A 22,301-nucleotide genomic window follows, 5' to 3' on the forward strand; every position below is an offset into this window, starting at 1 on the left:
CCAATAGGCTATTATTTGAGACGCGAGACTTAAGAAATACTGAAAGGCACCCACGGGTCGTACCGCTTTTCGTGGATGTTATTCCGGGTACAAGAATACGCGAGTGAGTCCGTCGTATGCCTAACCGTTGAGCAAAATTTTCTGATATATAGGATAGCTCCGATCCTGAATATAGTAATAAACGACACGGAATGAAATTTCCGCAGTTGGTCTGTACGTCAATCATTGCTGTGGGCAGAAAATTTCTATACGGTGTAGTTTTCTTATCCTGGTCAAAATTTGCAAAGAACATTGTTGGGTGTGACACATGGGCTACGGTATACCATGGGCCCTTAGAGGATACCCCGCCTGTAGGTGAAAGCCCATCGGTAATACCGCTTGCTTGTGCTTGTGACTGGCGAGACGAATCTAACGAATTTACATGCAACGAGGTGTGGTGTCGTCGATTGCAATTTTTGCAGCGAAACTTGGGTTTGCATGTAGATAGGGTATGCCCTGTTGAAAGGCAATTGAAACAAAGCGATTTATCTTTTATAAGTGATTGTCGGTCACTCAGCGAAAGACCTAAGTAAGACGAACACTTGCCTAATGTATGTTTATTTGATCCACATTTAATGCATGGCAGCGTCGACCTGCTGCTGTCAGTTGAAAGAAATGTACGTGAATTGCGTGTCTTACCATTAGGGGATGAGTTTGATTTGAGTGGTTTTGTTTGTGCTAGCTCCAATTCTTCACAGCGCATGTCTAGGAACTTGAAGAATGTTTCTATGGTTGGCGCGTTGTCATCCTTGCTACGTTCAATCCATTTTTGCCTTGACCCGGTATCCAACTTAGATTCAAGGAGATGAAGCAGCCAACAATCCCTGTCACTTCGCGAGATGGCATCTAAACCACGAATGGCTTCATTTGCGCCATCAGAAATCTTTCGAAGATCTTGTGCATTCCCTTGTGTGACTCCAGTTAACGACATAAACGATTCAATGAATGAGGCGACAATGTGGCGAGGCCGATCATAACGCTCCTTTAGCCGATTCCATGCAGTGTCATATGATGTCTCTGTAATAGGAATATGTGTTAAAACTAGAGCAGCGTCATCTTTAAGTGGTGATTTTAAATAATGAAACTTTTGAGTATTCGTAAGATTAGGTTGCATATGAATTGCGCTAATAAACAAATCCTTGAATGATGGCCATGCCTTGTATTGTCCGGTGAATGGAGGTATTACGATTTTCGGTAGGTTGTTCGCCCTAACCTCATTTTGCGACGTAGATGCCGTAGACACATGTTCTAGAAACTTTGACAGTTGCTCAGCGAGTCTAGTAAGCGTAGTGTCACAATCTTCCTTTTGAGTTGGCGGCATAACCGATAAGCGTAGTGTGCGAAGTTTGCCACGTATAGACATAACCTTCTCTTCATAAACGGCAAAGTCTACGTCGGGATCTGAATAATCTTCATCATTGCAATACTTGTACATTGCCGTAGTAACGACTGAAAACTCTTCCCATAGCTCATTCAGTCGATCTAATCGCGCTCCTACATCCTCTGGTTGACAATCTGTTGGTGGTTTTTCTGCGTATGCACCCAGCCGCGAAATGGACCCTTTTAGCCGTCCACGCAGCTGCACTAATTCGGCCCTCTGCATTGTGCACTTTATTCAACACTTGTATGTATAATGAAAAACAATGAAATGGTAATTATTATACATGCAAAAGGTCTTACAGGCTAACCTAATATAAACGCACGCAATTCATTTTCTGTCAAAAATGTCTCATGCACATACAACTTGTATGAGAGCAACCCAAATTGAATTTTCTGCGTGAAAACCTAACTCGATTTCCAATTTTTGTTTTGCGTGACATTTAGATTTGACGTTTACTGCCAGCTGACGTTTAGTTTTTATTTACAAATTGTAATTTTGTTTCGTGCTAAAATGGAGGTAAGAATTAATTTTCGTAAAAAATTATATATTTTTATTAAATTATAACCTTTTTGGATTTATTTCAGATTTGTAATGAGCAGCTTATTACTGCCGTGCAAGCGCACGTTTGTTTGTACAACAAATCCTTTAAACAAATAAAGCTGCAAAGGATGCAGCATGGGAATCAGTTGCAGAAGCAATCAACAGCAATGGTAAGTAAATTCTGGCGGTGGTTTATTTTTGTATTTTAATAATTATTTTATTGTTTTTCAGCCTATAACTGCAAAACACGCTGGCGTTCTTTGTGCGATCGATATAGGAAGGAGAAATCCGAGGATGCAGGGCGGTCGGGTGCTGGCACCAGCTTTAGAAAGCAGTGGAAGCTGTTCAGCACGATGCGGTTTATTGAAGAATCTGCAGAGAAGGGAAGGTAAGGAAATTTTGGTAATTCTTTACGACAGCATGACACTGTTAATACGCGTCCAAAAATATCGAAAGATGTGTCAAAAGGCGCGTATTGACCTCGACAACAATAATCCGAATGCGGAAAATAAAAATTGTATCTGTGTCCGGAGATATTTGCAGTTGAAGTTAGAGATTTTCATGTGATTGTTGTAATTTCGTACCCACAAAAAAAATTGTTTTGCGCGGTTATAGTTTTGGTATCCAAACCGGTGTTGGACCCATCCAGGGTAATTTTTTATAAGCGCGGCCGAAGGCCGCCAATGCAGAAAGGTGTTCTGCGCAAAAATACTATGGATGCCACCCCCGTTTTCGGAGGTACCCACAGGTATTTTTTCGGTTTTTCGTTAATATCTTTTGAACGAGTTAAAATTTTTATTTCCGCCTTCGGATTATTAATACTGATGTCAAGACGCGTCGTTTGACATCACTATTTTTGGACGCGTATTAGCAGTGTAATGCTTTTGTAAGGAATTACCAATATTTTTTATATTAAAGTAAATATTTGTGCCTGAATGTCGCTAATGTTTCCACTAGTATATCGACTGCTAAACCACCTTCAAAAATGTCGGTAGCGTAAAATCAAAAGGAATAATTGTGCCTATGAAATGTTTATTACCGTTTTTGAATTGTTGATACCGATTTTTATACTCAGTTGAGCAGAGCTCACAGAGTATATTAAGTTTGATTGGATAACGGTTGGTTGTACATATATAAAGGAATCGAGATAGATATAGACTTCCATATATCAAAATAATCAGGATCGAAAAAAAATTTGATTGAGCCATGTCCGTCCGTCCGTCCGTCCGTCCGTCCGTCCGTCCGTCCGTTAACACGATAACTTGAGTAAATTTTGAGGTATCTTGATGAAATTTGGTATATAGGTTCCTGAGCACTCATCTCAGATCGCTATTTAAAATGAACGATATCGGACTATAACCACGCCCACTTTTTCGATATCGAAAATTTCGAAAAACCGAAAAAGTGCGATAATTCATTACAAAAGACAGATAAAGCGACGAAACTTGGTAGATGGGTTGACGTTATAACGCAGAATAGAAAACTAGTAAGATTTTGGACAATGGGCGTGGCACCGCCCACTTTTACAAGAAGGTAATTTAAAAGTTTTGCAAGCTGTAATTTGGCAGTCGTTGAAGATATCATAATGAAATTTGGCAGGAACGTTACTACTATTACTATATATGTGCTAAATAAAAATTAGCAAAATTGGATGAAGAACACGCCCACTTTTTAAAAAAAAATTTTTTTAAATTCAAACTTTAACAAACAATTTAATATCTTTACTGTATATAAGTAAATTAAGTCAAAATTCAACTCCGGTGGTGATATGATGCAACAAAATACAAAAATAAAAGAAAATCTCAAAATGGGCGTGGCTCCGCCCATTTTCATTTAGTTTGTATAGAATACTTTTATTGCCATAAGTCGAACAAAAATTTACCAATCCTTCTCAAATTTGGTAGGAGCATAGATTCTATCACGGTAACTATTCTCTGTGAAAATGGGTGAAATCGGTGGAAGCCACGCCCAGTTTTTATACACAGTCCCCCGTCTGTCCTTCCGCTCGGCCGTTAACACAATAACTTGAGCAAAATCCGATATATCTTTACTAAACTAAGCCCACTTACTTATCTGAACTCACTTTATCTTGGTATAAAAAATGGCCGAAATCCGACCATAACCACGCCCACTTTATCGATATCGAAAATTACGAAAAATGAAAAAAATGCCATAATTCTATACCAAATACGAAAAAAGGGATGAAACATGGTAACTGGATTGGTTTATTGACGCAAAATATAACTTTGGAAAAAACTTTGAAAAATGGGTGTGACACCTACCATATTAAGTAGAAGAAAATGAAAAAGTTCTACAAGGCGAAATCAACAGCCCTTGGAATCTTGGCAGGAATACTGTTAGTGGTATTGCATATATAAATAAATTAGCAGTACCCGACAGATGATTTTCTGGATCACCTGGTCCACATTTTGGTCGATATCGCGAGAACGCCTTCACATATACATCTAAGGGCCACTCGCTTTTAAAACCCTCATTAATACCTTTAATTTGATATCCATATCGTACAAACACATACTAGAGTCACCCCTGTCCCACCCTAATGGCGATATCTCGAAAAGGCGTCCACCTATAGACCTAATGCCCACTCCCTCTTAAAATGCTCAGTAACACCTTTCGTTTGATACCCATATCGTACAAACATTCTATAGTCACCACTGGCCCACCCTAATGGCGATATCTCGAAAAGGCGTCCACCTATAGACCTAATGTCCACTCCCTCTTAAAATGCTCAGTAACACCCTTCGTTTGATACCCATATCGTACAAACATTCTAGAGTCACCCCTGGCCCACCCTAATGGCGATTTCTCGAAAAGTCCACCTATAGACCTAATTCCCACTTCCTCTTAAAATGCTCAGTAACACCTTTCGTTTGATACCCATATCGTACAAATATTCTAGAGTCACCCTTGGTCCACCTTTATGGCGATATCTCGAAAAGGCGTCCACCTATAGAACTAAGGATTACTCCCTTTTAAAATACTCATTACCACCTTTCATTTGATACCCATATCGTACAAACACATTTTAGAGTCACCCTGGCCCACCCTAATGGCGATACCTCGAAAAGGCGTCCACCTATAGACCTAATGCCCACTCCCTCTTAAAATGCTCAGTAACACCTTTCGTTTGATACCCATATCGTACAAACATTTTAGAGTCACCCCTGGCCCACCCTAATGGCGAAATCTCGAAAGGGCGTCCACCTAAAGACCTAATGCCGACTCCCTCTTAAAATGCTCAGTAACACCTTTCATTTGATACCCATATCGTACAAACACATTCTAGAGTCACCCTCGGCCCACCCTAATGGCGATATCTCGAAAGGGCGTCCACCTATAGACCTAATGCCTACTACCTCTTAAAATGCTCAGTAACACCTTTCGTTTGATATCCATATCGTACAAACATTCTAGAGTCACACCTGGCCCAGCCTAATGGCGATATCGCGAAAAGGCGTCCACCTATAGACCTAATTCCCACTCCCTCTTAAAATGCTCAGTAACACCTTTCGTTTGATACCCATATCGTACAAACATTCTAGAGTCACCCTTGGTCCACCTTTATGGCGATATCTCGAAAAGGCGTCCACCTATAGACCTAATGCCCACTCCCTCTTAAAATGCTCAGTAACACCTTTCGTTTGATACCCATATCGTACAAACATTCTAGAGTCACCCCTGGCCCACCCTAATGGCGATATCTCGAAAGGGCGTCCACCTATAGACCTAGTGCCCACTCCCTCTTAAAATGCTCAGTAACACCTTTCGTTTGATGCCCATATCGTACAAACACATTCTAGAGTCACCCCTGGCCCACCCTAATGACGATATCTCGAAAAGGCGTCCACCTATAGACCTCTGCCCACTCCCTCTTAAAATGCTCAGTAACACCTTTCGTTTGATACCCATATCGTACAAACATTCTAGAGTCACCCTTGGTCTACCTTTATGGCGATATCTCGAAAAGGCGTCCACCTATAGAACTAAGGCTTACTCGCTTTTAAAATATTCATTACCATCTTTCATTTGATACCCATATCATACAAACACATTCTAGAGTCACCCCTGGCCTACCCTATTGCCGACATTTCGAAAAGGCGTCCACCTATGGACCTAATGCCCACTCCCTCTTAAAATGCTCAGTAACACTTTTCGTTTGATACCCATATCGTACAAACATTCTAGAGTCACCCCTGGGCCACCCTAATGGCGATATCTCGAAGAGACGTCCACCTATAGACCTAATGCCCACTCCCTCTTAAAATGCTCAGTAACAACTTTCATTTGATTCCCATATCGTACAAACACATTCTAGAGACACCCCTGGTCCACCTCTATGGTGATATCTCGAAACGGCGTCCACCTATGGAACTAAGGATCACTCCTTTTCAAAATACTCATTAACAGCTTTCATTTAATACCCATATCGTACAAACATTCTAGAGTCACCCTTGGTCCACCTCTATGGCGATTTCTCGAAAAGACGTTCACCTATAGAACTAAAGCCCATTCCCTTTTAAAATACTCATTACCACCTTTCATTTGATACCCATATCGTACAAACACATTCCAGAGTCAGCCCTGGTCCACCTTTATGGCGATATCCCTAAATGACGTCCATCCATAGAACTATGGCCTACTCTCTCTTAAAATACTCTTTAATACCTTTCATTTGATACACATGTCATACAACCACATTCCAGGGTTACCCCAGGTTCATTTTCCTTATTTTGTCTCCATAGCTCTCAACTGAGTATGTAATGTTCGGTTACACCCGAACTTAGCCTTCCTTACTTGTTATGGATGTATTTTAGCTGTCTATCGCAGACGTAAAGTACTCTAGCATTTAAGTGAAAGTTTCGATGTCCAGACGTTTGTCTTTGTGATTCAATGAAATATTTCATAACGAAACCCAGGGCAGTTTTAAATATCATTGAGTTTTTTGTTTTGTCGCGGATCGATCCGCAATCCCTCCGCAAAGCATCCTTCGGATATCGTAACAATCACGAAAATCTTTCATTCAAAAAAAAATTTCCAATTTTGAGGCTTATTTGGGATCATTTACAAAAATTTAAATTGCTATATACTTTGAACGCCTATAATAAACTTTTATTAAATCTTTTTCTACTTCCAGTCCTGTTACCAATGTAGATTCTCCTAAGCCACCAGACAAACGCCCTTCACCTCGTGAGCCGCCGAAGAAGAAAAAGGTGGATGACCTTTTTGAAGACGTTTTGATAAAGATGCGAGAAAGGTACTCTGCGGCTAATACGCAAGAAGACGAAATATTTTTCTCCTTGCTTAAATCTAAACTTGCAAGGCTGTCTCAATCGCAAAAGGACGAGTTGCAAGCAGACATCTTAGCACTTGTTTCAAACAAATTGAAACATTATAATTTATAAATTAATATAAAAGTTATCATTCTCGACTGATTCATACACCTGAGAAAAGAAAAATAGCAGTGGCAATTTTTATCACTGAATTGATTTGAGTATGTGGTTTTGTAGCCCAATAAATTTTAGTACAACAAAGTACAAATTATAGATCTCTCATAATTCGCCTTGATTTTTGACAGTTTTTTCGAGGGTATTTCAGATTTTCGCCCATAAAATGTGAACAATTTTTTGTTGGTTGTTTAAATTTATTGGGCTACAAAATCACATACTCAAAACAATTCAGTGATAAAAATTTCGACTGATATTCTATTTTCTGTTCGCCGGTAAAATAATAGCAGTGGTACTTTTTATCATATTTCGTCAATTTATTTCTCTTTTTTATTTTTGATAATTTATGAAAAAACTTTTGTAAATTTTGTCGCAGAAACTATGCAAACCAATCTCAAAAACAGTTCCAAAAAAATTCTAAAGCTCGAGAAAATTCTACGAATATTTCGAAGTTTTCGATTTAGAGTTTTCAGATGTTTGTTGAGCATGCAGCTTTGTAGCCAATTCAATTTTACTTTAAAGAAGTGCAAGTTTCAAAACGATATTGGCCAACGTTTAGTTTTGAGAATTTTGTTGTCGATGGTGTTGCTCATTTTCTTCTATATCATCATTCATTATATGAAAGAAAACGATATTCTTAAAACCTAATTTTCATTAAAATAAAATTGAATTGGCTAAAGAGCTGCATACTCAACAAACATCTGAAAGCTCTAAATCGAAAACTTCGAAATATTCGTAGAATTTTCTCGAGCTTTAGAATTTTTTTGGAACTGTTTTTGAGAGTGGTTTGCATAGTTTCTGCGACAAAATTTACAAAAGTTTTTTCATAAATTATCAAAAATAAAAAAGAGAAATAAATTGACGAAATATGATAAAAAGTACCACTTCTATTATTTTACCGGGTCTGTATATCCGTAAAGTACAAAATACATAACAAAGATGTGCCATTTGTTTCTAAAACCTTAAAAAATATAAACATAGATACAATAAGTACAAATTTTGAATTTTAGTAAATAAAAATATTATTTATTTATTCTCAAATTTTTATTTCATTAGTATTTAAAATAACGGTTGTTAGTTACTAAAGGTGGTATCAAAAGACACGTCTCGACCTCCGTTTTAAGAATCCGAAAACGGAAATCTTTCTGTCGAAAGTTATTCACAAAAAACCATAAAATTACCCAGAGCGGGTCCGAAATATGGGACCTGATCCATAGTTTTTTTTGCATAGAACACCTGTCTGCGTTGGCGGCCTTCGGCCGTGCTTATAAAAATTACCCTGGGTGGGTCCGACACCCGTTTGGGGATCAAAACTAAATGCACGCAGAACACCTTTCTGCATTAGTGTGTAAGTGTGTACAACAAATCTGACGAAAAAACAACAACCACATGAAAATTAGAACCGATTTTTTGCTTATATCTTTTGACAGAAATAAAAATTTTAATTTCCGCTTCCGGATTCTGAAAACGGAGGTCGAGACGCACCTTTTGATACCACCTTTGATAATTTTCGATAAAAATTAGGTGGTGCACCGTCTTGTAAAACGTTACCGAATTCGCAAATATATTTTTGTATATGCTTACAAAAGCGTAGCAAAAAGACGCTGCTCTGGATCTATTGCAGGCCTACGAGATTCCTTTAGTAAAAATGGTTCCAAGACATCCTCACGGACTTATAAAAGAGGTCTGGATCTTTGCGCTTCAGAATATCATAGCCAGTCGCTTGGAATCCAAATTCATCCCGAGTTTTAAATAATTGGCGTCTACATCTGCGTCCATGCTGCCTTTGATATATTTCCCGTAATAAAATAAGGTCTTCCGTGTCACTTAAAATTTCCATTATCTCCTTTTATTTTCTTTGTTAAATTGTAAATCAAACGTATTAAATTTGAACTTGTCAATATTTTTACAAACAAATTTGATAGATATGACAGCTCAGTGACGCACGCACTCATGCTTATTTGGGTTAAGGCAAAAAACGCCGGTTGTTTGCGTGCGCTAAAAAAACGCAGTGAGGTTTTATTAGGTTGGCCTGTTATATAGAAAAATTTAAGAATGACAGGAGATGAAGGAAACTGCAAAAACTGGTGATATTCGTGCTACCATATGTGCATATCGAATATGATGGTTACCGAAGTGTAGCGAAAAACAGAGCAGTAGCTTTTACATTAAAACAGGTATGCTAATTTTATAGCATTCCTCAACAGTGGTAAAAAGTAAAAGCGCTTGGTGTGGCTGTTAAGTTTTACTTAAGATCATGTGTTCTTGGTAACTGTACACAGGGCTAATGCAGTGCGCCTTAATATTCACTCACGTTATGCTCAGCTATACTGCCTTTGAATGGATAAGGCGTAAGTTTTTTGGTTGGGACGTATTCGATCCTCTGGCGGAAATATTTAGATCGATGTCTGCCATATCCTCCACTTCACCATATCACGGTAAGATAACGTGGTAAAACAAATTATTATTATGTTCAAAGCGAGTTGTCCTTAAATGCGCAGCTGCCACTCAGCCAAACTCAACGTGGTCTAAACCAGAGTTTTTCTCGGCATATTAAAGTAAATCTTACTTCACGGTGCACCAAACCACATCAGAGGCATTTTTTACTAACGATTATCTTGGCTTTGATTGAAGATGCGAGGTACCACACCATCAATTTGATATAGTCTCGAGACCTTTATAAAACATCTTTCTTCTATGGGTTTTTTGCAATCGCTTGCTATGCAACTTCATATTTGGGTTAAACATTATTCCGGTTTTGAATATCAACCCGACAAATGCATCCCTTTGCTGTCAATATTACATCCGAAAAGGACCACGATCTACGCATTTATAATATATATATAAAATGGGAAAGCTCATTACTAACACGAATTTATTTTTTAATATAATGCAGTAATGATGACTTGTTTTTGACGCCCTTAATAGTGCGCATAATTTAACTGCCATATGCAAAAAATAAAAAAAAAAAAAATGTCACAAACGCAAAAGAGAATCATTAGTAAGTTGTTTGGTTGTTATCCTTTGTGCACATCACAACCAAGCAAGTGTTAGTGCCTTATGAAAGTACAACACCTAAGCGAATGTTCTATTAAAATGGAAACAGATGTTTCGAAACGTACAACATGATTTGTATTTATATGAGCGCTGTTTTGTGCGCGCATAATATTTAAATGAAGGAAAATGAGGAAAATGCTCCATCAAATAAATTGTCTAACATGCCTCATTTATTGCACATTATAATGCCACCGAACCCATTGCAGCAAGTTTTATGGAGCATTTTTATACACAAATGACAAAAAGCACTGCTAGAAAAATATGTGTACCTTATATAAAGCTTATTTGATTTGATCGAAGGCCTTGGGGAGTGTTATCGATGTTGACGGTCATTTGCCGGATGCAGATCCGGTACGTTCCGGTAATAAGCACCACTAAGGTACTAGCCCGACGATCTCGGAAACGATTTGGTATAACCACATGAAAGTTCGGGGTCGCCAGAGCCTCGGCTCTTAAAGAAACAGGATTCGCCCCGGATAGGTGAGGTTGAAAATTCGGTTGGAGTAGCTATATATTGCACTGGTAACCCCTTCAAAAGGTTGCGCTACACAACCCCTTGTCGCGGGTATAATCAAAAACCCTTTCGCAGTACATATTGATGCTATCGAAGCGAGAAAAAAAGTTATACATAATGGGATAATTTTTTCAGTTTTAATAATCATTTGAGGAAGAAATTCCCTGCTAGGAAAGGGCTCCTTTAGGTAGGCTGTTTTGAAGATAATTATTAAACAAAATAGTTTAAAAATTTTTAAGTTAAACGTTTTTATTGAAAACAATATTTTCATTAAGTAATAATAATAATAAAAGCTGGAAACTAATTAGGTAGGTCCTAGTTACTAGTCATCACACACCTCATCAATCTAGGGCATTGATCAGACAATAAAAAAAAGCGTTGGACGCGTCAAATTTCTATTGATAGTCATAAGTAAGACCATCTGAAAATTATTCAGGTTATGCTATGTCACACATTTTGAGGAGTGTGATGACTAGTACCTAGGACCTACCTAATTATTTTCTAGCTTTTAGTATTATTATTATTTAATGTTTAATATTTTTTTAAATTATTTTATTTTGAAGTCTTTAGTCTGTTTAATAATTTGGGAAAAATTTAAACAACGTGACATCAGGACGGACAAGGCGACAGCTGTTTCGTATTCTATTTAGTGCATTTGGAGACTCATTATTACAGGGACTTTTTCCTGACAATTTGTTACAATGTAAGTCCTTGAACTTCAAAGTATTTTGAAGTCACTTGCACCGGACTGTATATAATATTTGTTCCAAATATGAGCCAAATCGGACCACAAATACGAATTTTTTAACATATGTATCCTTGCGCCACCTGGCGTCGATTTTTTTTCATATGTCGCTATAGTGTTAACTACTTTGTACTCTTTACTTTAATTTTTAAAATAATTTTAATTGAGTTTTCGTGTTAACTTAAAATTTTGAATAACTTCAAAAAAAGAATATTCTAATTAGTTGGAAAATATTTAAACTCAAAAATAAACAAATATAAATTTTATATTGCTAACCAAAATAAAAGAGTTTTTTAAAATATCAACTTGAATGTTGATATATTGGGGGAGTAAATATAGTGTTAACTACTTTGTACTCTTTACTTTAATTTTTAAAATAATTTTAATTGAGTTTTCGTGTTAACTTAAAATTTTGAATAACTTCAAAAAAAGAAAATTCTAATTAGTTGGAAAATATTTAAACTCAAAAATAAACAAAAATAAATTTTATATTGCAAACCAAAATAAAATAGTTTTTTAAAATATCAACTTGAATGTTGATATAGTCGCTTTCTTTTCATGTATGTAATATGTGTTCCAAATATGAGCCTAATCGGAGCACAAATACGATTTTTTGAAATATTTCGATCCATGCGCCACCTATCGGAACTTTTTTTCTCATTATTGCATTGTCATCGGGTTCTTGTTATCGGGAAGTTACTTAAATTTTAATTACAAAATTCGTGACGTCCGGCCGGCCGGCCTGTCAAGTCAAGCTAAATAAAACCGTTTAAAAAGATGTTTTTTAGTAACAATGCTGAAATTTATCTTAAACAAGTAAGGAAGGCTAAGTTCGGGTGTAACCGAACATAACATACTCAGTTGAGAGCTATGGAGACAAAATAAGGAAAATCAATCTGGGGTAACCCTGGAATGTGGTTGTATAACATGTGTATCAAATGAAAGGTATTAAAGAGTATTTTAAAAGGGATTGGGCTATTGTTCTATAGGTGGACGCCTTTTCGAGATGTCCCCATTAAGGTGGACCAGGGGTGATTCTATAATGTGTTTGTACGATATGGGTATCAAATCAAAGCTGTTAATGAGTATTTTGAAAAGGAGTGATCCTTAGTTCCATAGGTGGACGCCGTTTCGAGATATCGCCATAAAGGTGGACCAGGGGTGTCTCTAGAATGTGTTTGTACGATATGGGAATCAAATGAAAGGTGTTACTGAGCATTTTAAGAGGGAGTGGGCATTAGGTCTATAGGTGGACGCCTTTTCGAGATATCGCCATTAGGGTGGGCCAGGGGTGACTCTAGAATGTTTGTACGGTATGGGTATCAAATGAAAGGTGTTACTGAGCATTTTAAGAGGGAGTGGGCATGAGGTCTATAGGTGGACGCCTTTTCGAGATATCGTCATTAGGGTGGGCCAGGGGTGACTCTAGAATGTGTTTGTACGATATGTGCATCAAACGAAAGGTGTTACTGAGCATTTTAAGTGGGAGTGGGCATTAGGTCTATAGGTGGACGCCCTTTCGAGATATCGCCATTAGGGTGGGCCAGGGGTGACTCTAGAATGTTTGTACGATATGGGTATCAAACGAAAGGTGTTACTGAGCATTTTAAGAGGGAGTGGGCATTAGGTCTATAGGTGGACGCCTTTTCGAGATATCTCCATTAGGGTGGGCCAGGGGTGACTCTAGAATGTGTTTGTACGATATGGGTATCAAATAAAAGGTGGTAAGGAGTATTTTAAAAGGGAGTAATCCTTAGTTCTATAGGTGGACGCCTTTTCGAGATATCGCCATAAAGGTGGACCAAGGGTGACTCTAGAATGTTTGTACGATATGGGTATCAAACGAAAGGTGTTACTGAGCATTTTAAGAGGGAGTGGGCATTAGGTCTATAGGTGGACGCCTTTTCGAGATATCGCCATTAGGGTGGGCCAGGGTGACTCTAGAATGTGTTTGTACGATATGGGTATCAAATGAAAGGTGTTACTGAGCATTTTAAGAGGGAGTGGACACTAGGTCTATAGGTGGACGCCTTTTCGAGATATCGCCATTAGGGTGGGCCAGGGGTGTCTCTAGAATGTTTGTACGATATGGGTATCAAACGAAAGGTGTTACTGAGCATTTTAATAGGGAGGGGGCATTAGGTCTATAGGTGGACGCCTTTTCGAGATATCGCCATTAGGGTGGGACAGGGGTGACTCTGGTATGTTTTTGTACGATATGGATATCAAATTAAAGGTATTAATGAGGGTTTTAAAAGCGAGTGGCCCTTAGATGTATATGTGAAGGCGTTCTCGCGATATCGACCAAAATGTGGACCAGGTGATCCAGAAAATCATCTGTCGGGTACTGCTAATTTATTTATATATGCAATACCACTAACAGTATTCCTGCCAAGATTCCAAGGGCTGTTGATTTCGCCTTGTAGAACTTTTTCATTTTCTTCTACTTAATATGGTAGGTGTCACACCCATTTTACAAAGTTTTTTCCAAAGTTATATTTTGCGTCAATAAACCAATCCAGTTACCATGTTTCATCACTTTTTTCGTATTTGGTATAGAATTATGGCATTTTTTTCATTTTTCGTAATTTTCGATATCGATAAAGTGGGCGTGGTTATGGTCAGATTTCGCCCATTTTTTATACCAAGAAAAAGTGAGCTCAGGTAAGTACGTGGGCTAAGTTTAGTAAAGATATATTGGATTTTGCTCAAGTTATTGTGTTAATGGCCGAGCGGAAGGACAGACGGTGGACTGTGTATAAAAACTGGGCGTGGCTTCCACCGATTTCGCCCATTTTCACAGAGAACAGTTACCGTCATAGAATCTATGCTCCTACCAAATTTGAGAAGGATTGGTAAATTTTTGTTCGACTTATGGCAATAAAAGTATTCTAGACAAACTAAATGAAAATGGGCGGAGCCACGCCCATTTTGAAATTTTCTTTTATTTTTGTATTTTGTTGCATCATATCATTATTGGAGTTGAATTTTGACTTAATTTACTTATATACAGTAAAGATATTAAATTTTTTGTTAAAATTTGAATTTAAAAAAATTTTTTTTTAAAAAGTGGGCGTGTTCTTCATCCAATTTTGCTAATTTTTATTTAGCACATATAGAGTAATAGTAGTAACGTTCCTGCCAAATTTCATCATGATATCTTCAACGGCTGCCAAATTACAGCTTGCAAAACTTTTAAATTACCTTCTTGTAAAAGTGGGCGGTGCCACGCCCATTGTCCAAAATCTTACTAATTTTCTATTCTGCGTCATAACGTCAACCCATCTACCAAGTTTCGTCGCTTTATCTGTCTTTTGTAATGAGTTATCGCACTTTTTCTGTTTTTCGGAATTTTCGGTATCGAAAAAGTGGGCGTGGTTATAGTCCGATATCGATCATTTTAAATAGCGATCTGAGATGAGTGCTCAGGAACCTACGTACCAAATTTCATCAAGATACCTCAAAATTTACTCAAGTTATCGTGTTAACGGACGGACGGACGGACGGACGGACGGACATGGCTCAATCAAATTTTTTTTCGATCCTGATTATTTTGATATATGGAAGTCTATATCTATCTCGATTCCTTTATATATGTACAACCAACCGTTATCCAATCAAACTTAATATACTCTGTGAGCTCTGCTCAACTGAGTATAAAAATTTATAAAAATTAAATGAATCTCAAGCGTTTGTGAGATAAGTTCTAAGGCAGGCTTTGTTTCAAACAATCGCTTTCGCTGTGGTTTACGTCTGAAGAAGTTGTGTTAAAACCAATTCGCATTTTCTTCTTAATTTTGTTATTAAGCATGCAGCTACTTGAACAGTTGTAAAGAAACACCCAAACTTTTTTGAAATCAGCAAAATACTCAAAAAATCAATTCTTACACCGAATAAGCGAAGGGCTGTTAATTTACCATTCAAACAATTACACTTCTAGCTGCTGAAGCATCGAATTTGGGTAAAAATTTGGTGCACACTACGTTCAAGAGTGTTCTTATTCCAAATTTCAGACTTTGATTTATAATATGTATGGATAGATACGGATTTTATTCATTTACACGATTTTCTGCTGGGCGGTCATACAGAAGTGCTGACCCCACAGTCAAGCAAGTAATTGCGAGCTACCTGACTACTGGATTGATACCAAACTCACATTTTTAATATACCAGTCTAATACTAGTTTATAAACAACAAAAGAAAAAACACTCACACACGCAGTGCTTGATTATAAATTAAACATCAGAGTACTTCTTCAACTCCTTCTTTTGCATGCCTTCGATCGGATATTGTTTTGGTGGACCATATAGATATTTCTTGCTCCTATTTTTTATCTTTTTTAAACATTAAACGAAAGATAGAAAGTCGGCGTCCCTAGATTGGTTACTCCAAAGAAACTCCGTTCCTTTGCCACTTAACAATGAAAGAACTTGCTGCTGGCACTTCAGTCCTGAGTTATATATTTAGAGGCTCACCACGCCGAACGAACATCTGCTGACTACCTGAAAAGACAGAGTCTAGCTCTGCGTAGCCGCTGCATTATCACTGAAACTCTCACAAGTTCAGCTCCAGCTGGAAAACAGGTAACAAAAAAATCGCTGGGCGTCAAAAACTGACGGCCAACAGCCAATGGAAATTCATAGAGTGCCAAATAGATATTTTGTTTCTCTACCATGTCACAGAGGAAAACATTTAAAAGAAGCGAGTTTGCTGCAGACGCTTTAGATCTCATACTCCGCCGAAAGAGCATCTGCCGACTACTCCTGGAGATACGACCGCTAAAAAAATAAAACCTATATCTTCAAAGCCGCTGCATAATTCACTGAAACTTTCATCCTTTCAGCGGCGCTTATAGTACGCGCTTTGTCGCCCATTTGCCACTATTGGTTGCCCCACCATTCAACTGTTGTTTTCTGTTATTATAGTGTCGGCCAGTTGCTGTTGTCTGCTACTGCGACTATTGGCCACCTACTATCATAACGTCACTCATGTGTTGCCGTCTCGAAACTCCCCGTTGGTGCCGAAACTTTTGGTCCTTGGTCGACGCACTGTTTCGACTACTCCCGTGATCGTCTACCAAATTGTTGTCGGCCACCGGGTTTCCAATGGTAATCACCGAGTATTCCGTATCGTATATTTCTCTCAAGCGATAATAACGAATCTGTCAAACTATCTTGTCTAGTGATCTAATTATCCCTTTTGGACACTATTTCACAGACTTGCTTAATTCGATTTGCCATTTGAGAGCTATTGCGATTTAAAAAAATTATTTCGACCACGGGTCGTATAATACGAAACAGGCCCAGGTTTGGTCATACTGTCTATAGTCCAATATTCTAAGGAGTTTTGAGAAAGCGAATTGTGGTAAGCCCATAATTTGTACTTTGGGTCTGGAATTGATTGAGCTATAAACCTGCATACAACTTTGGAAACTAAATAAGAAGTTCGAAGTTATCGTAACATTTTATCGAATTTTCGAATTTTTTGTATTCGACTAGTTTCAATTATTTTGAGATCAGTCAGAATATCTCAGTTCTGAACTAGTATTTTTCGGACTAGAAGTAGCTGTTACCCCATATGTGTCTTCACTTATGCGCACTCCAAGTAAATCCAACTGCTTTTTAGTTAGTGATACTTCAATTATGCAAAGAAGCTGAAATGGCAAGCAAACAGTTAACACCCAGCCCTGAGAAAGCTAGCGGTCGCTGTTGAACTCAACTAAACTTTTGAGCGTTTGAGCTGCTGTGGCTCATCAGGAAAGTAAGACCAGCTGTATGTGTACACACACTTTGGTAGCGGTTTGCTGGTTAAGAGATGTTGGCTGGCGGATTATCTCATTAAAATTAAGTGAGCCACAGTAATGTGTACAATGCGTACAAACTCAACCAAGTTTATTTATGTATGTGTATAAGGACCCTCTCTGCTGCTCATTATGCGTAAATTTCATACTAGCGCGCTTGCATAGCTGAGCTGTTAAGAGCGCTACTAGGCAATAAAAGTGAATTTTTGGGGAGGTGGTCGGTATGGGGCTGAAATTTAAAATTCAATTCACATACACAAAAACACATGCACGCGCACGTTTATATAAAGTCGTTAACTTTACGCGTTAGCTCCTTTAGTTTGAACGTTGGCAAGGGAAATGAAATGTGATGCGTAGTGCGTGTTTTGTGGTGCCTTTAAGTCTGCTTCAGCGAAAGTGAGAGCTCTTGGCCATTGTTAATACACATTTTGTGCAAATTGCTTTGACATGTGTAAGAAAGTATATGCCATTTAGATATTATGAAGTTTTAAGTAACACACAAGTGAAATCGCATTTTTATCAGACTCACCCTGCAAAAATTGTTGGATTACGTGTTCCATTTTCTTCGTGTTGGAGTAGTCTCACAACACTCGTTTGCAATGCGTTTGCGGACCACCATCAGCCGATCATTTCTCGTTTTTTAATGACCGTGATCACGACACGATGACGATCGAACAGAGTTGCAAAAATTAAAATATTGCATACAAATAACTTATAATAAAATTTTACTATGGGTACTCTGATAAAATGCAAGCGCGCACTGGTTTTATGTATACATACTATACTATAGAGAAATATTAGTTTCTTTATTCACGCAAATGCTAAATAGCATAAGAATATTCGTAGTATAAAATATAAACGTTGTATTGCCCCTCTTCGTTTACTTTCATTTTCAGTTAAATTATTCACTCCGATAATTCTTTCCGACACAATTCCTCTTTAGTACTTTGGCATATGATCCTCTGTTTGTGCTACATGGAGTACTACAGTCAAAGTACTTTGGAAAGTACTCTCACGTATGTACTCTAGGGAATACTCACAAACAAAGCGAGAGTGCGATTACCTACTCATCTCCTAGGACATCGCAACGTTAATTGGAGCACATTCTTTGTATGAATACAGATTCGTTTTGGAACACTTCCATACTACTAAAAGAGTATTCCTTACACTATTTATAGAGTACTCGCGTTTTTTGAAGGGCACTATTTTGATGTCAAATATTAGCAAAAACGAATGAATGTCACATTTATGCAATAAATGCAGAACATTTTATAGTTTGAAGAATTTGCTTCCGAAAAAGAAGAAAAATTGAACGGTTTGATGTCGTTTAAACATAGTTGAAATTGGGGCTGGTTTGCTACCAGCTTGCTACTTCTTCTTCCTACTGATTTCTAAGGGGCTTGTTATCGACTGGTGACACAAATTTCATATGTTTAAGCTGTTGATATTTTTATAGCAACAAGTACACTCTCCGAAGGTTTTGGGGGAGTTATATCGATGTTAATGGTCCTTTGTATATTCAGTACGTTCCGGCAACAAGCACCATTAAGGTACTATGCCGAGCATCTCAGGAACGACTTAACGACCATATTAAACCCTCTTTATAAAGAAACCTATGAGCTATCGATAAGAAGTCGATAACTCGCTGAAAATACATTGGTAGCACTCCTATAAGAAACCGATCACATTTCGATAGTAAATAGATAACTTCTATACAAAAAGCCTATAGTTTTTCGACAATAAATCCATTGCACGCCGTTATCAAATTGGTAGAATTGCGATAACAGATCGAAAGAAAATCGATAACTTTTTGCTTAATTGTTGATAAACTTTCCATAAATATGCAATATGTTTTCGATACTTAATCGATACCATAGGTAACATATCGATATTTTTTTATAACAATTGATAACTCTTTGATAAAAAATCTATTAATTTTACATGGCAAATCAATAACTGTTCGACAACAACTCGATAACATTTTGATAAAAAATCGACAATAAACCGATTACTCGACGATAAAAATTCGCTTATGATTAAATTAATTAAATAATATATCTTAATTAGAAAGTTCACTGTCATCCTTAGATTGAGAGAGTTACGTGCTAATATCATACTTCTCAGCCAAAGTCAGTTATTCAAATTGATAGAGTATCACACTTGAGATGAAAATGCTTTAAAGCTGGCGGCTGCCGTGGCGTGGTGGTAGCGTGCATCGCCTAAAGGTTTTCTATCAGGGTCGACCTTCGGTAGTCATTTGGCAAACACTATCAGTATATTTCTGCGAATACATTGTTTTCAGTGAAAACTTATCTGCTTTGCGGATGGCGTTCAACGGCGGCGTAGAACTTGTAAGTCCTGTCTCGCCACTTTGTAGGAAAAATTAAAGGGAGCAAAACTTGAATTGAAAGAGAAGTTTGGTCTTTATGCCTTCGGAGGTACATCACGCCTTGTATTTGCATACGCAGTGCAGCTTCGTTAACACTAAAAAAAGTACACTTTACCAACGATTCCACCTTGACCCTAGTTATCAATTATCGTAGTTGCTTGCAAAAATGCCTATCAAAGTGCTCCTTATATGTTTACGCCAATAGAGAGGCCATCAGCCAGTGTGTTTCAATCCAGAATATTATTAAATTATGGCCAGAAGGACCGCGATATGCGATGCTGAATTGACTACTACGAACCGTACCTAGATTGGCGATGAAGTTTCAAATGAAGATATTACTACAGCGCGGTCGCAATGTCTTTGGAGTAAAATTAACTACTCAACTTTATAATGATGTCTGTTTTGAAATTTCTTTGTTAGACTTCTATAGACTGAAATCCCTACATTTTGAGACATGGTCTTATGGCAATTCTAGTTTAAATTTCTTCAGGAAAGTCGTAGCCGAGTCGCTTGTCTAGTAGTATCGACTTCTCAAGAAGAGTCATACGATTTCTGCTACCTTTTCTCTGGATTGAGCCATGGTTTCACCAAGAAATATATGTGCGTCTCATTATTATTCCAGCAACGACCCACATAGGTAGATTATCAAGTTTTAGGTGGGCAAAAATATTTTATTGCCTATGTCTTCTTAAAACTGTTTAAGAAATGAAAAATTATAATAATTTCTGTAATTAATTGGTTATATTAAAAAAATAGATATTACACTGTGTAACACTAAAATATACTTGCGCAGTGAGGCTATTTTTCATGTTGTATAGCAACAAGGGTGTGTAAAACCCTCTATCTAACCCCCTATCTGCAAGTATCTGCAGATAAATTTAACACAGTTGGCAAGCAAATTGTGCCAGGTACAATATTCAAAACTAATTTTCACTTGGACGGACTCGGAAACATAACAAAACTGGTTTTGAACACCAAAAATTAAAAAAAAAAAATTTTAACATCCTAAATAAAATAGGTTTTTTTTTTATTAATTTATAACTTTTAAAAATTAGTATTTACCTGAAATATCAGAATCCATCACAACTACTCAATTCAATTGTCTTGAAACTTAAAATATTCACATTCAAACATGCGATTTCACATAGGTTAAAATAAAAAACCATAACACGCGTTTCAGAAATAGCTAAATTCCGATTACTTGACAGCTAACGCCAGGTATGTGATGGATGGGAAGGGGTAGAATTATTGTTCCCCTGTCTATTCTTAAGCTGTAGGAATGTTTTTTTTTGTAATTGTTGCAACTTTCAGAAATTCAATTATGGCCGCCTAAATGTCTAAAATCTACCTAGGTGCGACCCTATAAGATAGCATTCTGTTAAATTCCAGGGATACAGGTGACTGTATTCATGAGTTCTTTGGATGAAATTTGCAATTATATATCAGAACAAAAGTGTTCTTTTTCATTTATTTAGTGTAATCTGTTTAGCCTAAGTGTATTTTCGATTCGAATATGTTAGTTTTAACAAATTTTCTTTTAATGCATTGCTGTATCTGACATTCGTGTCTTTCAAGGAAGTGGCGCTGCTCCATACAGAACAAAGATATAAAGGAAATGTCAAAATTACATGGGTCTTAATATTTTTCACAAGAGAATTATATACGAAAATCACGCTTAAAAGAAGTTTATTGTTTTAACACGCTTAATAAATAAATATTGTAACGAATTTGCTGCAAATCCTCTTATTTGCAACCCTCTGCTAAGTTCGTATCGCTAAACTGTTGAATAAATAACTCCAATATGTAATAATGCAAAATGGCCTTTATTCAAGTACTTCACAATAACACTTGTACTTTGCAACGAATAGCTTACTTAATAACCAAACTGATTGACAGCTCAAATGAAACTCTACTATTCAAAATAATACTGCTATAGCTCGCTAGGTAGCGCTTAATCCAAATCTCAAATCAAACTGAATTACTTCTTACTCGCCTGCCCCGCTTTTATAGTTTACGCTGCATACTTCTAGGCTCTTCGATTTCCAGAACTTACTAGTTACTTTCGGCTACAAAATCGCCAGCCACAACTACGTGCACAAATTATTGCTCTCTCTTGTGACAACTCAGATAAGATATATGCATGTGTTTGTGCATTGCCGCTCCGCTACTCGTATACGTACATGATACATATATGTAGACGCAGTTATTGTTTCGTTTATGTAGATACATAATGATTGAATTATTGATGTGCATTCACGTCACTGGTTAGCATCGGCTTAGAGACGATAGCATCGCTCAGTGCTGCTAACATTCGTTACAATATACAAAAATATACCCTATTTTCAGTTGGTACAGATATGCTGGAGTGTTA

This window comes from Eurosta solidaginis, chromosome 2 (genome assembly GCF_040869045.1).
Source record: "Eurosta solidaginis isolate ZX-2024a chromosome 2, ASM4086904v1, whole genome shotgun sequence".
Classification (NCBI taxonomy): domain Eukaryota; kingdom Metazoa; phylum Arthropoda; class Insecta; order Diptera; family Tephritidae; genus Eurosta; species Eurosta solidaginis.